Genomic DNA, 5,618 nt, shown 5'->3' with positions numbered 1-5,618 from the left:
GTAGAATTGGACATGTAAACATGAATACTTTAAAAAGAATGGTGATTTATATTTAATAACAAAAAACATATTTAAAAAATAAATGTGAGATAAGTGTCCAATCGAAACAACCTAGAAAACCATTTAAGTTAATGAATAGAATCTTTAACTTACTAGAGCTTATACACAATTACATTTGTGAGATGAGTGATATTTTGCCTAGATGAGAAAAAAAGAGGAATTTTATTACCTTTATATATATGTCAAAATATTGCTATTTTATTTAATCAGGACTAAAGATGAAAAGTTAGAAAATTTTAAAATCAATAAATTAGAAGTTGAAAATCAACCTTGAAAACAATAAAAAGACTTAGATCATATAGATGAGAGAATATGGTTCCATGAAATTTTTAAAAAAAATGTGAGGAATATGATATCATACATGAGACCTCAACTCCTTATTCTCCTCGGTCTAATGGAGTTATTGAAGAAAAAACAAAACATTTTTGGGCATGATTATCTTCATGTTATTTACTTCTACTTTCCCAACAATTTTTCGGGAAATGTTTTAATTCAGTATGTAAAATGCTTAATCATATTCCACTAAAAAAAATATGAATTATGATGGGGGTAGACGGCCTAGTCTTAAATTATTTAAAGATTGGGTTGCCTTGCTAAAGTTAAAATTAACTTTAACTAGATGATAAAGCTAAGTTATAAAACTTATGATGCATCTTCCATAGAATATGAAAAAAACATTAATGCATATTGTTGCATAACCGTACAATCATATTTACTTAAAATTTTTCATAAATACTATTAAAAAATTCAACAATCTTATGTTTTTTGAAAATTTGTTTCCTATGAAAGAAAAGAGGAAATTAGAAGTAGAAGAAACTTATAGATACCATAAATGTGAACACCGAAATAGTGCCACAAACTGAACTTAAGCGAAGAAAAAGATCTAGGATAAAAAAAGAACCTAGGAGATGATTTTTAAGCATTCCTTATAGAGGATGATCCATTGACTTATGCCGAAGCAATGAAGTCTAGTGAGGCATCCTTGTGGGAGGAAACTGTTAAAAGTGAAATAAATTCAATTCTTTTACATCATATATGGATATTGATAGGCTTACCTTCAAGATCTATACCAATGGAATGCAAATGGATTTTCAAAAGGAAAGGAAACATAATTCTGATGGGTCCATAGAAAAATACAAAACTAGATTAGTTGCTAAAGGTTTTAGTCAAAGAGAAGAAATTGACTTTTTGACACTTAAACTAGGATAATTACAATTCGAGGGCTTATTACATTGGCTGCATCATATAACTTCAAAATCCATCAAATGGATGTTAAAACAACCTTTTTAAGTGGCGAATTAGAGGAAGAAATTTATATAGAACAACCAGAGGGTTTTGTAGTTCCTGATTAAGAGAATAAAATGTGTAAGTTAGTCAAATCCTTATATGGTCTAAAACAAGCTCCTAGATGGAAAATTTTCCTGATTAAGAGAATAAAGTGTATAAGTTAGTCAAATCCTTATATGGTCTAAAACAAGGTCCTAGGCAATAATGACATGGAAAATTTGACCAAGTGATCCTTTTTATGGTTCCAATACATGTGAACAATAGCTCCTTCATTATTTTATGTCTTTATGTAGATGACATTTTAATTTTTGGAAATAACAATGTCAAAACTATAGAGTTAAAGAAATACCTTTATAATAACTTTGTCATGAAAGGCCTAGAGTTAATGAATGTAATTGTAATTTGTAGGAATCAAAGAAGATTTTTTTGAGTCAATCTCATTATGTGGAAAAGTTTTGAAACGGTTCGGGTATGAGTAAACTGGTTAGCACACCATATTATTCTAACATAAAATTAAAAAAGAATGATGGTTATAATGTTTCTCAAATGTGGTACTCTCAAATTATAGGATATCTAATGTATTTATCAAACCAGATATTTTCTATGCAATTGGAAGATTGAGTAGGGATACGAGTAACCCCAATAAATCTCATTCTGATGTTATCAAAAAACTTTTTAAATATTTGAAAGCTACCATTAACTATGAAATACATTATTTTTTTATTTCTTACTGTAATAGTTGGATTTTTTATTTCGATAACACAAAAGTCACTAGTGGTTTTGTATTTATATTATGCGGTAGTGTTGTCGCTCAAAAATCTTCCAAGAAGACCTTGATTATTAGTACCTTTAGAGTTAACTAGTGGAGAAGCTAAATGACTAAGGGTCTATTATTAGACATTACCATGATGGATAAACCAGCTGTGATAATCAAACGACTATAATAAAAGTAAAAAGTAGAGATCATAATTCAAAGTCATCTCGGCATATTGAGTTCCGACATAAAATTTTAAGGAATTTCACATCCACTAAAGTTATAACCTTCCGTTATATTAAATAAGAAAAAAACTTGGTAGATCATATGACTAAGGGCTTGTCGAAGGAATAAGTATAATATGCTCAAGGTGGATGAGATTAAAACCTATTATTTGAGTCACCATAAGTGGCAATGCAACCTATCTAGTTGGAGATCCAAAAACGAAGGTTCAATAGGGAAAAAAAAGTTAAAACGAGTGACTAGAAGGAGTACTGAATTAAAGTGAATTCAGTTCACGTTCCATCTCTACAAAGTAGGTGGTCAAATGCATCGGATATGATGTTGGTACAATACCTTAATAGTTTGCAGTATACCCTTGGAGATATCACATATGCTTGAGTTTGACTTTGTAGTTCTTCATCTTTCTACCAAAGAATGGGACTTTGAAGGCAGAGGTTAAGAAAGTCAGTTCCCGTAGCTCAGAAATTCAAAGAGCAGCAGCGATATATCTGCTTCAGACAATACGAACATAGTGGGCAAATGCAGGTTGGAGAAGAAGTTCTACCAGGAAATAGTGGGACAGTTCTATGTAAAGGAGACAAGAGACTTATACTAGGCTCTAGTACACAGAATTCCAATCCAAACATCCCACAGAACAGAAGCAAGAAGCTAGAAACTCCCACAGAATAGAAGCAAGAAGCTAGAAACTGAAACTTGAATGTGACAAGATTTTGTTAGTGATAATATAGTGATAAAAATGATAGAACAGCATCAACTTCCAGCCCTACAACACGTTCTCATTTGGACTCCCCTTACGCGTGGTCCCCTTCCCCAGGGCCTCCTACCCTACCAATAACTATAAACAACTACAATAATGTTAATTAGAACTCGTATTAGATGATTAATAAATAGAATAAAATACCAAAAAAAATATTAAAAAAATGGGTGATTCAATCAAATAACGGCTGATCTAGACCGCCCACACCCATAATTTAATCAAGATAAGTGTTTGGTAAAATGACACGTCAAGGAGATGTATTTAATTAGTGACTCTTGGCTGCTCCAAGGAGATAATTCTCCCTAAACTATAATGACCAAAGGAAGTGCCTAAAAGGAAAGAGAGAATAAGCAAGATTAAAATATTAATCACTCGGCTTTCCCACTTAATCGTTGGTCTTCTTCTAACATAAAATATTACTCTTGCATGGGTTTTATTGGACCCTTTTCCCCCTTAATCAAGATAAACAGAGGTTACAGACCCCTTACGTGGAGCTGTTCTTTCTGTAATCCTTCACCAACATATATTTAACTACCCTTCAAGTTTTTCATGGAGACTATATTAATATTTCTCCAAATGAGGAGAGAAAAGAGGTCTGTTAGAATGGAATCCTTTTGACATGTGAGAATAGGAGTTGATTAGCTAGAAAAGAATCATTTTATCTAAATCCCATTATTTGATTAATCTCTCTAATCGTGCTTTAACTAACAAAATGCGACCTGTCAAGCGATCATTGGAGATTTGCTGCATCAACTTATGGTAGGGGAGAAGGCTTTTTGTCCTTTAAGAGACGCTGATAAGTGGACTTCGTGTCATTAGGTAAAGATAATCAACCACCACATGACTCATGCCCTTGGTAGTTTGACATTGTCTATTGGGTATTCTAGAGGGAGAAGAAGCTCAAAGCCATAGAGAAGACTATCCGGCCTTATCCAAACTGTTTTTTCCCAAGGAGGAAGTCTTCAGAGGAGCCGGTTTGGATGACCAAACCAGTTAAATGGTTCAAATGATCAAATAATCAATCAAGCTAGGTTAATCAGATTCGTTGAAATATTATTTTTGAAGACTCTGAAATAGTAACAAGTTATACAATTATGAATACATCTGCACTCTGATTCCCCAGCAATGATCATGTAGTGGAACTAGTTCACAAGATAATAAAAACTGGATCCATTGAACTCAATTTCGAGCTTCAACAACATTCCAGTCCCTGTAATATTAATTAATGGCTTCATTCATTGCTTGTTTAATCACAGATAATAATCCCTTTGCTTGATCATGATAACCCCTTGGCTTAACAACAATTGAGTCAAGTTAACAGCCTTTATCCAGACAAAGAAAACATTTATCCTGGAGCAAACGATGCTCATGTGGGGAATTTCAACGAATGGATAGTGTGCAGGGAATAATGGGAAGCAGCATTCCAGGATCTCACTCCCCCAGTTCATCCACCTGTGAAGAGATTTGGTATACAGAGCATCCAGAATCAGTCATGGACAAAAGCTCTTAATCTACTAACCACATGCCCAAATCTACTCGTGGCTCTGAGAAGAGTTCATCTGACCTGAATAAGGATTCCACAAATGAACTCACCAGTTTAGAAAATCGGTACAAAGGGCTGTACTTTGCTTTCTCAGTAAAAAACTCGAACAGATAGCAGGCGACAGCTCTGGAGATCCAGTCGTGCTCCGCCAGCCGGAATAGAGTTTCTTTATCTCCTGGTGGGCGTTCGAACTCTCGATTCTCCGTTTCTGTTAGGATTTTTCCGGGGTGTTTAATCTTGATTAAACCCGTTTCTCCCGAGATCGTGCAGTGGCCGGCAATGAAGGGAATAATATCCCGGACCTGGGAGAACCTTCCTTGATCCTCACAACTCATTCTGTAACACATTTAAAAAAGAACCCAGCTCCAATCTCCGGCTATTTTTAAATAGAATGCCCCCGGGAAGATCGCCGGAATCTCTGCTCAGTTAGAAACTCAAAAAAAAAAAAACCCAGTGGATTTATTTCGGTTAATGCAGTAGATTACCCCTGAAATCTTAATGGTTGCGGGGGAAATCTAGAAGTAAATTCGGAGAGATCTAGGGTTAAGAGGGTTAGATTAGAGAAATTTAAATCCGATCTGGGGTAAGCTCAGCTGGATTTTGATGTTTGTCGGTTTGGATTTCGTAGCGGTTGAACCATGTTTTTTCTGCTGTAAATTTGGAGAAAATACGTATTTTTCTGAACTCGGATCGAATTACAAAAGTCGTCGTTAATTCCCTCTGTTTACGGATTGACTCACGAACTCAATTTTTTAATCAGGCTTGTCGGGGAAATTTTAACTTTTCCAGGGCTGTTTTCGTCACTATATAAGCACGTGGCTGGGCCTAGCCGGCCTGGTATGCTGCCGGTTTAAAACTTTAAGTAGACCGGTTCGGTTGGCTTTACTTGTTTTCTTTTTTATTGATCTCATAATTAAATATAATTCCTCTCATAATTTTATTTTTTATTTTTAAATATTTTATATACCATAAAA

The sequence above is a fragment of the Aristolochia californica genome, unplaced genomic scaffold (genome assembly GCF_029961685.1).
Source record: "Aristolochia californica isolate CCGP_79_NKW_82.1479 unplaced genomic scaffold, dmAriCali1.0.hap1 SCAF_16, whole genome shotgun sequence".
NCBI lineage: Eukaryota > Viridiplantae > Streptophyta > Magnoliopsida > Piperales > Aristolochiaceae > Aristolochia > Aristolochia californica.
This window is presented reverse-complemented; position numbering follows the sequence as displayed.